The 12,608-nt window shown below is 42.0% G+C and overlaps 1 pseudogene across 1 annotated transcript; it reads left to right on the top strand.

Moving 5' to 3' along the window:
• Positions 1–1,416: 1,416 nt before the first annotated feature.
• On the top strand, positions 1,417–12,216 carry LOC145558990 (putative disease resistance protein RGA1; annotated as a pseudogene). Its single transcript, XR_014092635.1, has 3 exons — positions 1,417–3,372; positions 9,513–11,252; positions 11,790–12,216. The product of XR_014092635.1 is annotated as a putative disease resistance protein RGA1 (transcript).
• Positions 12,217–12,608: the final 392 nt, after the last annotated feature.

Raw genomic sequence — 12,608 nt, 5'->3', positions numbered from 1 at the left:
CCAAAAAAAAAACACAACTTTGGATTATTATAGAATAATCTAATTTTGGGGTTGTTTTTTTCTTCAATTTCAATTACCAATTACCTATTAAACATGTTAATTTTTTGCACCAATGAAAAGCTGACATGTGTAATGTAACTTGTTATTAGAGGTCGATGACTTTTGTTGATCGGAGTGGGATTGAAGAAAGAAAACAACATTGTTGTAAAAACGAGACACTTACAATTTGTAAAATACAAAGTTTAAATGACTGCAATTGACAAATTTTCCTTGTATTTGATTAACAAATTTTGTTTATCAAATGAGATTTACTCTTTTAAGAGTAGGAAATAAAAACGAATACAGTAGAAATGTAGATAATTTAAATTAAAGAAAATAAAGTTAACACAAATTCTTGATAGTGTGTTGCGGGCTTGTGAGGGCCATGGAGCTGCGAATCCTGCAATGCCCACCGTCCGATCATCCCTCACTTCTTAGAGTCACTCGCCACTGTTCTCTTCTCTTCTTCAGGTTTTCCTTTTGCATCTTTTCATTTTCTAATTTCTATTATTTTATGATTCAAATTAGGTTTTTTATTTATTTTTTAAAATTTCCTGGAAACTATTATAATTATACTGTATGATGATAATCTTGAGTTAAAATTTCAGACATATCACAAGAAATCTCTTCAAATATGAGACTGGTTGTTTATATTTAGGAGTAATTGTTTTGATTCATAATTTATCCTCTCTGACATTTGGTGAAATTTTCTGTTGATTTCCCGATTTCATTGTTGCCATCATTTTGACATTTTAAAAATAAATTTTAATTTTTTTTTTTTTTAGGAAACAAATAAAATTTAGTTTAAGATTGAAATAAATAAATCAAAGTCTCAATCTTTGACTGAGTTGTCTATTAAATTACTTGTTCATAGGCATGGCTCTACCAAACATTATATTACCATAGTTAGTTAATTACTTTTGGATCTAGAATTATTCCAATTAATTAATGTACTTTAGAAAAAATAATTATAATTTATCATTGGAAAAATACTTGCTCAAAGCCTGTGTATTTCTTCACTGAATCGTGTATTTTATTACTTGGATAGTTCTATATGGGTTTATATGAACTAACATATTCCTTAACTTTAGGATCTAGATACAATGTTAGTACATTTGTAAGTATTATAACTGTTCCCATCTCTTAAAAAATTACTCCTACATGTTCATCATCGAGCCGTGTATTAATTTACAACTATTACTTGTGTTAATTAATAATGCTACTTGTTCACATTTCACCGGAATTGATGGATGTGCTCTTTCTCCAAGATTTACTTTTGGCAGCATTTGCTGTTTCAAGTATATTTTTTTTTGCCTTGAACATACACATTCATCCCATTTCTAAATCTTCCCTTAACTTGCTCATTATCATCTCACTAATTCTTTACTGAACACCTCCAATGGCTGAGCTCGGAATCTGCATTGCTGAAAAGCTAATTGAAGTTACTGGCTCTGCGATCATCAAAAAGGTTTGTGACATGTGGGGTTATGAATCTCAGCTTGCAGAACTTAACAAAACTGTCTGCACCATCAAGAATGTGCTCCTTGATGCTGACTCCAAGCGCGAGCTCTCCCATGAAGCACACGGCTACATTGATGAACTCAAGGCTGCTGTTTATGATGCTGATGATCTGTTCGATGAGTTCATCACCCTTGCTGAGTTGAAGCTGCTCGATGGCAACAAGGATGATAAATTTCTTAAAAAGGTACGCCGCTTTTTTTCATCAAAGAAAAAGGGGGTGAGTAAAGCTCGTAGAATGTCTCGTAAGGTTAAGGACATTAAGGACCTGTTGGATACTATTGCTAGTAACCATCACAAGTTTGGTCTTAGTGTAGACTATACCCCTATTTGTAGGAGGAGGGAGGAAACTTGTTCCTATGTGGATGCAGTGGATATTATTGGGAGGGAGGATGATAAAAAGGTGGTCATTGATATGCTGTTAAGTCCGAGTGATGTTCATGAAAGTTTTCGCTTTGTGACTATTGTGGGAGTTGGAGGGTTGGGTAAAACTGCTCTTGCCCAACTTGTGTATAACGATGAAAAGGTTCAAGCAGAGTTTCCGGATTTCAAGTTAAGGTTGTGGGTTTGTGTGTCTGATCAAGATGGAGAGCAATTTGATGTCAAAGTCATTCTTTGTAAAATTCTTGAGTTAGTTTAAGGTAAAAGGCCTAAAGATACCTCCTCAAAGGAATTGGTGCAAAAGCAATTTCAAGAGCAATTAAGAGGAAAGAAGTACTTTCTTGTTCTTGATGATGTATGGAATGAAGATTGTGAGAAATGGCGTAGCCTCCGAAGGTTCTTAACATTGGGTCAAGAGGGTAGTCGGATTGTGGTCACAACACGTTCGGAGACGACTGCAAAAATTATCGGGAAAAAGCATGTGCACAAACTGCTAGGTTTGTCTCCAAAGAATTCATGGCTCTTGTTCGAGTCAGTAGCATTTGACAAAGACGAACAAGTACCCATAAATCATTCTGATTTAGTTGATATTGGGAATAAGATTGTTGAAAAATGCTATGACATACCGCTTGTCATAAAGGTGGTAGGTAGCCTTCTATTTGGCCAGCCTGTAGAAAAGTGGCAGACATTTCAGCACAGTGGATTTGCTGGAATTGGAAATGGTGATAATGAAATTATGTCTATACTAAAGCTTACTTACCATAACCTTAGACCCTCTTTGAAGAATTGTTTTAGCTATTGTGCACTGTTTCCCAAGGATTATAGGCTCAAGAAGAAGGAGTTGATTAGCCTTTGGATAGCACAAGGATACATTGTGTCGTTGGACAAAGATCAAAGCATAGAAGATGCGGCAGAGGAGCATTTTCTGATATTGGTACGCAGATGTTTCTTTCAGGATGTAAAGAAGGATGAATATGGTGATATTGAGTCTGTGAAAATCCATGACTTGATGCATGATGTTGCTCTAGATGTGGGTAGGCAGGAAATAGGTGTAGTAAGTTCTAATTCATCCAAATTGGGAGATAAAGTTCGTCATGTGTATTTTGCTCATGGTACTTTTTCACAAAGTTACTCATTTAAGAGTAAGACGCGTTCATTTATTTCAAGGCATATAGTAGATGATGTGGTTTATGCACAGATCGACAGTTGGATGTGTTTAAGAGTGTTGGTTTTGTTTGAAGTAGGTATAGTACGTTTGCCTGATTCAATTGGTAAGCTAATGCATTTAAGGTATCTTGACCTGTCTTTTAATATTGATTTAGTGGCACTCTCTGATTCCATTACTGGACTACATAATTTGCAGACATTAATTTGTTTTTACTGCAAAAAATTGAGGGAATTGCCAAAAGATTTCAGTAAATTGACAAATCTTAGGCACTTAAATTTAAGTAATTGTCATGAGTTGAGTGGTATGTCTTCGAGCATGGATAAATGGACTAGTCTTAGTGTCACGGTCCGAGTGATTCAACACCAGATCGTGCAGCGTGCTCTCGTCTTTTGGCGACAAGGGCGCAAGCCTAAAGCAAGGAGGTTCGTGAGCACACAGCAACACGGACCTACGGTGTCTCAAGAGGGCACACGAGAACAACGAGTGCGGAGTCGGGGCTTGTGACGGCCGATACTTCGAAGCGGGCACAAGCGAAACCGACGAAAATGAGGACGTCTCTAGGGTCTCTTGGTTTGGTGGGGGATGCTTTAAAACAAGGCAAGCACAATATCTATAAAGGCTTAAACAACACACAAGTCTTAAAGCAATAACAACGGGGTAGAGAGCTTTGATTGAATAACCATTCGCTCCCTAAAGAGCTTTATATTGCATTAGTAGAGAATTACAAGTGAACGTTGAAATGACAGTAACACAATAATTCTCCCTAGGGTCTAGAAAAATAAAAAGAAAGACTAAGAGACATTACGTAAGGAAAATACAAGGAAAATAAAGAAGAATAAATAAAGAAGAATACATAACAAAGAGGTTGGATTCTAACATCCTCCCCCACTTAAGTCGTCGACGTCCTCGTCGACTTACAAAATCTACACTAAGATCTTAGCAGCTTCAGTCTTCTGTTGTAGGGGTGGCTCTTGTCCTGGTTCTGATGTTGGCGCGGTAGCTGACGTTGCGGTTGCTGTCATCGGGATCTGGATGGTAGGGTTTTAAACGACTAACATGGAAGACAGGGTGAATCCTCATCCATGCAGGCGGTTCTACCTTGTATGCGTTCTTCCCAATCCGTTTAGTGATGCAGATGGGGCCTTCATATTTCCGAATGAGGCGACGATCTCTCCCTCTGAGAAACTTCAGCTGTTCTGGTAAGACCTTCACCATCACCATGTCCCCAATAGCAAAATCAACTGGCCTTCTGTTTTGATCAGCCCATTTCTTCATCCGGCGCGATGCTCGCTCTAGGTAGGCTTTCGCAATGTCGGTGTTTTGCTTCCACTCTCTTGTAAAATCTCGAGCCTGAGCACTCCTACCGCCCTCCCAGTCAGCCACTGTGTGCGGGAGGAGAGGTTGTTGACCCATGACCAACTCAAAGGGGCTTTTGTTGGAAGAAGAACTCCTTTGAGCGTTGAAGCAAAGTTGTGCGACGTCCAAAAGTCTCACCCAATCTTTCTGGTTGGCGCTCACAAAGTGACGTAAGTATTCCTCGAGAAGCCCATTGAATCTCTCTGTCTGCCCATCAGATTGAGGGTGGTGGCTTGACGACATGTTGAGGTCAGACCCCATCATTTGGAATAGCTCGGACCAGAATATGCTCGTGAATCTGGTATCCCTGTCGCTTACTATGCTCTTTGGCAATCCCCAGTACTTCACAATATGCTTAAAGAAGAGCGATGCCGTTTCTTCTGCTCCACAAGCCTTCTGCAAGGGTACAAACGTTGCGTATTTTGAGAACCTGTCTATCACCACCATGATAGAAGAGAACTGGTCAACCTTCGGGAGGCCACTAATGAAGTCCATCGACACACTCTCCCACGGTCGAGTTGGTACCGGAAGAGGTTCAAGGAGGCCCCCGGGTTTCTGTCTGTCAACCTTGTCTTGCTGGCACACAAGGCAGGTTTTGGTGTAGCTCATCACATCTTCCTTCATTCCTGGCCAGTAGTACCCCATCGCTAGTAGACTGAGGGTTCTCTGCCAGCCTGGATGTCCCGCCCACAGCGTATCATGGCATTCCTTCAACAACATTTTCCTCAATCCCCCTGCTTTGGGGATGAACAACTTTGTACCTTTGGTGAAGATGAGGCCATCTTCCAACCAAAAGCGTCTAGTCTTCCCTTCTTCAATCATCCTTGTTATGGTTTTTGTCATCGGATCATCTGGGAGATAAGCACGAACTTGATCTCTAACGGATGTGGCAATGCTGCTTGCAGTCATTGGCGCTAACTTGTACATCGCAGAAAGATCGGCCCGCCTACTCAGGGCATCGGCAACTCTATTGCTGGATCCCGTTCTATAGGTGAACTCCACGTTGAACTCAGCTAAGTCCTCCTGCCACCGAGCTTGTTTTCCTGTCAGCTTGGGTTGGGTGAGAAAGTGACTCGCCGCGGTGTTGTCTGTGCGGACGGTAAACTTTGACCCCAACAAGTAGTGCCTCCATCCTCTTAGGCAGTGCACAATGGCTAGTAGCTCCTTTTCTTGTGCCGCATACCTTCTCTCTGCATTATTCAGCTTTCTACTTTCGAATGCAATAGGATGTCCTTCTTGGAGGAGCACTCCTCCTAAAGCAAAATCCGAAGCATCCGTCTCGACCACGAATGGTTTGGTGATGTCTGGGAGGGCAAGGACCGGCTCCTTCACCATTGCTTCTTTCAACTTCTGGAAAGCTTCCTTCTGGGGCCCTGACCATTCCCAACGACAATCTTTCCTCAATAGGTCGGTGAGGGGACTTGCGATCTCTGAGTATCCCTTAATGAATCTTCTATAATAGTTCGCCAGTCCTAGAAAGGATCGCAGCTCGGAGGGGTTCTTGGGATCCCGCCAATCGCGAACAGCACATATCTTCTTTGGGTCCATCCTCAATCGACCCTTCCCCACAAAGTGTCCAAGAAATCCGACTTCTTCCTGCGCAAAGGCACACTTTTCTCGTTTCACAAAAAGGTGATGTTCTCTCAGCTTCTCGAAGACCAATCTTAGGTGCTCGAGGTGCTCCTCCAAAGTCTTGCTGTAGACAACGATGTCATCGAGGTACACAACCACAAACTTGTCTAAGTACTCTCGAAATACTTGGTTCATCAGAGTACAGAACGTAGCAGGTGCATTCGTCAAGCCGAAGGGCATGACTAGCCATTCGTATGCCCCGTATCTCGTCACACAAGCAGTTTTTGGTTCATCTCCTTCGGCGATACGAACTTGGTGATAGCCAGACTTCAAGTCTAGCTTTGTAAAGTACACTGCATCCCCTAACTGATCGAACAAATCCGCCACCAAAGGGATAGGGTAGTGATTGCGCACCGTAACCTTATTTAATGCTCGGTAGTCGATACATAATCGAAGACTTCCATCTTGTTTCTTCTGAAAAAGCACAGGAGCCCCATAAGGAGCCTTTGATGGGCGGATGAAGCCTGCCTCAAGCAAGTCCTCCAATTGTTTCCGGAGTTCAGCCAATTCTGGGGGAGCCATGCGATAAGGGCTTCGTGCTGGGGGTTTCGCCCCTGGAATCAGCTCAATCTCATGGTCCACTGTCCTTCTAGGTGGGAGAACTTTTGGTAGGTCTTTCGGGAGGAGATCCTGGAACTCTAATAGTAGCTCGGCAACTGCAGGAGGAAAGTCTCCACTTGCTTCATCTTCCTTCGTGGAAAGTGTTGCTAGGAACGTGGGCTCGTTCCTCTTCAACCCCTTTTCCAATTGCATTGCTGAAAGGAGGGGCCCTTTCGGCCCTTTTCCCGGATCGCAGGTTCGGAGAAGACATGGTTGCTGCCCGGGCACCAGAATAGATCTAAGATGCGGCATCGGGACTGCCTTACTAAAGTGTAAGAAGTCCACGCCAAGCACCAAGCTGAAGTCGTCCATTGGCGCAACGGTAAAGTCCACCTGTCCGCTCCAATCTCCCAGCTTCATTGTTACTTTCTTGGCAACGCCGTGGATCGGTTTGGCAACTGAATTCACCGCTTTCATACTGCCTCCTTCTGGTAGGAGCTTCAACCCAAGTCTTTTTGCCTCCTTTTCTGAAATGAAGTTGTGGGTAGCACCGGTATCCACCATGGCACGAGTTTCCTTTCCGTTTACCAACGCATCCACATACATCAATCCAGAGTTTTTGGGTTGGCCCTCAGAGCCTTCTCTTCCCATAGCGCACATCATGCGGATGGCCCCCAGCCTGGAATGTTCTCCTTCACTAGGTTCTACCTCATCGGCTTCTTCACCCTCGGGATTTTCTAAGGACATGGAGGACAGTTTCTTTTGGAGATTGTCAATTTCTCCCTTATGTCGACATTCAAACCACTTGTGCGGTCCTCGGCAAAGGATACACGTCAATGGCCTGGCTGCCGAAGATGAACTAGGGGTGCTTCCTCTACTAGAGAAGGAAGAAGCTCCACTCTTCCGAGAGTCTTCTCCCCCACTCCTATTGTATCTATTGTTCGAGTTGTTGGAGCTCACTTGCGAGCCATGTCCGGAGTTCCTAGGAGGGTTCGATGTCGGCCCGCTATTCCCTTTCTTCAAACCTTGTCCTTTATCTGAGGAGTAGTCCATCAACCTTTCGGCTGCAGCGATGGCTCCCGATAAAGTATCAATCTTTTGGCGCCAAATTTCTCTTTGGGCCCATTCCTTAAGACCACGAACAAAGTTGAATAGGCGATCTTCCTCGGACATATTGTGGATCTCCAACATGCACGCTGAAAACTCTTTGACATACTCCCAGATGGAACCCTTATGCTGCAAAGCAGCGAGCTTGGTGCGAGCAACAAACTCGGTATTCAATCAATCAATCAATCAATCAATCAATCAATCAAAGCCTTAATCCCAAAAGTGGGGTCGGCTAACATGAACCAAATTTGATTATTCCGTGTAGTCATCAACATAAATCTTTCTCCTCCATCCCTTACGATCCAAAACTTCATCCTCACGTAAATCCATGCACTTCATATCCTTCCTCACTCCTTCCAACCAAGTCATCTTTGGTCTCCCTCTTCCTCGTTTAATCCCTCCATGGTCCCACTCTTCCACTCTTCGCACCGGTGCACCCTCGGGTCTCCGTCTTACATGTCCAAACCAACGCAGACGATTTTCCCTTAATTTATCTACAATGCCCGCCACACCTACTTTCTTGCGAATAACCTCATTTCTGATTCTATCTCTTAAAGTGTTTCCACACATCCACCTTAACATGCGCATTTCCGTAACCTCCATCTTTTTAATATGCTCTTTCTTAGAAGCCCAACATTCTGTACCATCAGCTCTTAGCTTGGATGTCGGCGTACTTGGTGCGCCACCAAAGCTTTGCATCATCCACCAAATACATAGTGGCGGTATCAACTTTTAACTCATTCTCCAACTGACAGACTCGAAAGTATTGCTCCATGTCGAAAATGAAATTATCGACTTCTTTTGAATCTCTCGTGCCGTTGAAGGTCCGAGGCTTGGGAGGTTTTATCTTGGCACCTCCACTTCCCCCGAGCCCTCTCTGGGCACGCATTAAGGTTGCACATTTATCTTGTGCTTCATCAGCGACGCCTTGCACGAAGTTAAGTTGCTCCGTTAACCCATCCACAGTAGCGGCAAGCCTCTCTATTTGGTCGGCTTGTTTTATTACAATATCCTCGAGCTTGGGCAGCCTTTCTTCAAGCATAGCCCACTGTTCGGACTTGCCTTCAAGCCAAGCAAGTCTTTCCTCGAATGTGTATTCATGCATCTCTCCTTCTTCTGCCATCTCTACGGCAAACTTGGCTCTGATACCAAACTGTCACGGTCCGAGTGATTCAACACCAGATCGTGCGGCGCGCTCTCGTCTTTTGGCGACAAGGGCGCAAGCCTAAAGCAAGGAGGTTCGTGAGCACACAGCAACACGGACCTACGGTGTCTCAAGAGGGCACACGAGAACAACGAGTGCGGAGTCGGGGCTTGTGACGGCCGATACTTCGAAGCGGGCACAAGCGAAACCGACGAAAATGAGGACGTCTCTAGGGTCTCTTGGTTTGGTGGGGGATGCTTTAAAACAAGGCAAGCACAATATCTATAAAGGCTTAAACAACACACAAGTCTTAAAGCAATAACAACGGGGTAGAGAGCTTTGATTGAATAACCATTCGCTCCCTAAAGAGCTTTATATTGCATTAGTAGAGAATTACAAGTGAACGTTGAAATGACAGTAACACAATAATTCTCCCTAGGGTCTAGAAAAATAAAAAGAAAGACTAAGAGACATTACGTAAGGAAAATACAAGGAAAATAAAGAAGAATAAATAAAGAAGAATACATAACAAAGAGGTTGGATTCTAACACTTAGGCACTTTGATTTAAGTGGTTGTTGTAGGTTAACTAGTATACCTACAAGCATGGGGCAGGTGACAAGTCTTAGGCACTTTGATTTAAGTTATTGCCAGGGGTTAACTAGTATGTCATCAGGCATTGGTAAGTTGACTAATCTTAGGGTGCTACCATTCTTTGTGGTGGGTATGGAAAAGAGGGTTTCTACAGAGGAACAAAGTATGGGAGAGCTCAAAGATCTTAAACTCCTGACCAACTTAGAAGGTGGCATATATATCAAAATAGGCAAATTTTACAAGAATGATGGAGGAGGAGAGTATTTGAAGGGTCTGAAATATCTCACTGAGGTTGACATCATTTTTTTTAAAGGTAAGGATGAGGATGAAAATGATGGATGTTTAGAGTGGGAAGTTGTGATAGAAAAGCTAGAACCACCTTCAAATATCAAGAAGTTCAGCTTGTTGAGTTACAAGGGTACGACAATTCCAAGGTGGAGTAGAGCAGAGGATAACTGGGCATTATCCTTCCCACACCTTGTTCAGATCTCTATTCATTTTTGTAGTAACTTGGAGCAGATACCATTGTTGAGTAAACTGCCAAATCTGAAATCACTGTCACTTTATTCTCTAGACAAACTAGAATATATAGAGAATACAAGCAGCAACAATGGCGATGAAGGAGAAGATTTGACGGCATTCTTCCCCTCCCTTGAATCACTAAAAATTGAGCGTCTTTATAGTTTGAAAGGATGGTGGAATGAAGAAGAGTTGATTGAGGATGATGATGATGACCGTATCTTGAGAAGAGTTGACAAGTCTTAAGCACTTTGATTTAAGGGGTTGTTGTCACTTAACTAGTATGCCATCAGGCATTGGTAAGTTGACTAATCTTAGGGTGCTACCATTCTTTGTGGTGGGTATGGAAAAGAGAGTTTCTACAGAGGAACAATGTAGTATGGGAGAGCTCAAAGACCTTAAACCCCTTACCAACCTAGAAGGTGGCATAAATATCCAAATCGGCAAGTTTTACAAGAATGATGGAGGAGGAGGAGGGTATTTGAAGGGTCTGAAATATCTCACTCAAATTGAAATTAGATTTGTTGACAGTGCTGATGAAGATGATGGATGTTTAGAGTGGGAAGGTGTGATGGAAAAGCTAGAGCCACCTTCAAATATCAAGATATTCATCTTGTCAGGTTACAAGGGTACAACAATTCCAAGGTGGGGTAGAGTAGAGGATAACTGGGCACTGTCCCTCCCTCATCTTGTTGTGAAAGCCTCGAAGATTTGGGCTTGGATGAGGTAGACTGTTTTGGAAATTCACAAGGTGACGTCATATTAAGGGAGCTGACGACAGAAGATGTGGGTCTTCTCAACGTAATAAACTCTCCATTCTATAAACTCTGCATAGACTCAGATGAGAAGGTAGAGAGCTTATCAGAATATGGGGATGTATTCCTGAAATACAAATACACTTCTTCCTTGCGAATCCTTCATATTTCTGATTGCTCAAATTTGAGGAGACTTGGAAGAGGGGGTTTGGAGCATCTTACTGCCTTGGAGGAATTAAGCTTGGGTCGCAATGGTCAACTTAGCTTCTCTGAAGACGAGGTTGATGACTACGGCATGCCTTGGAAATCCCTCCAACATTGTCTCCGTTCCCTGACTATTGCTTATTGCGAGGCCATTAAATCACTTCCTGAGTCAATGCGAAGCCTCACCTCACTTCAGAACCTTGAGATAATTGGATGTCCAGAACTAGAAGAAAGATGCAAAGAACCAAATGGGGAGGACTGGCCCAAGATTAAACACATCCCCAATATATCATTCCGGTAAGCAATTACACTGAGGTGTTCGCCATTTGCTCTGCATTCTATCTTTTAGCTTTTATGTTCTTCCCAATTCTGATACAGTTTCTCTAAATTGATTTTATATTTCTTCGTATTATGTAGGCTCTATCCCAATTTGATTTGAGCAAAAATAGCAGCTACTAATTATAATTTTGTCTGAAACTACACAGGGACTACCAAGATTGACAGTTTCAATTTTGTGTTTAGTTTTGAACCACTATGCGCTGTTTTCCGTTTAACCATCTACATAAGCTTTAAAAATTCTAATATAGTATACTGGTAATTAATTGCAGGTGAAAGCGTAAGTAAAATTTTTCTAGAAGCATGAAGTTGATATCAAACTTTCATTATCATAATTAAAAGGTATTTTGATCATTTATATTTTTGATTTGTAGAAAATTGAAGATTTTATTTTCTGGGTGGATGGAGTACAATCTTTTACATTTTCGCTTGTTTGTACTTTGCCTGATGATTGATGATTAATGCCTATGAACTCTCTTATAATTCTATAATGTCCAGGTACTTGTAAATGTGCTTCGGATGGTACTCATATGGAAGCTGCTAAGAGCATCACTTCAATGATGTGGAGGAGTTAACCAATTCTCAAGTCTCTCTGACTATTTGGAACCAACCGCAAGCGCCCATTTTATCTGTGGAATGTTGATTCAGATTTACAATGTAGCTATGGTCGGTCTGCAGGAAGCTGCATAGAAGGTTGCTGCTGTGAGATTCGACGTGGAAGACTGCAAGAATTAGTTTGAGAGAGTGAATTGCAAAAATATCTTTCAAGAACGTCTTCGACTTAGGATCATGTAAATACTTCATAGTCTGCGCCTCTGCAGTGCTTGTTGATTTCAAATAATGTATTGTGAAAGAAAAATATACAGATGACTCTTTTAGACATGTAAGAACGGCAATGCAACATTTAGTATCGTTTGTATCTCAATTTTCTCATTAACAGAGTAGAGTATCACTGAATGAAAAACTCTGAGTTTATATAACAGTGAGATTATTTCGTAAAATACTTTTGTTACAAACTTACAACATTACATACTTTTTGCCACGAAAGGTTTGGTCATTAGTTCATCACAGATCTTGTACGAGTATTGTTTTGAGTCAACAATGTTCTCACTTTCAAGAGTAGAGATCGAAGTCATCGAACAACCATTTTAACAAAAGTATTACAAGGGGGCTTGATGATGTTGCTTGCTCAGAACAAAGTATCATGAGAATTTAAACCTCTTACACAAAAAACTAAATCCACCCAATGTAGCCATTTTTCAAGCAGCAGCCTAGGTGGATAAGAAGTCAAGAAGGGAAGAGCAATAATTGGAAACT

Source organism: Chenopodium album, chromosome 9 (assembly GCF_948465745.1).
Source record: "Chenopodium album chromosome 9, dcCheAlbu1.1, whole genome shotgun sequence".
In the NCBI taxonomy this organism is placed as follows: domain Eukaryota; kingdom Viridiplantae; phylum Streptophyta; class Magnoliopsida; order Caryophyllales; family Amaranthaceae; genus Chenopodium; species Chenopodium album.
The sequence above is the reverse complement of the archived record's forward strand: the minus strand, read 5'-3'. Positions and strand labels throughout refer to the sequence as shown.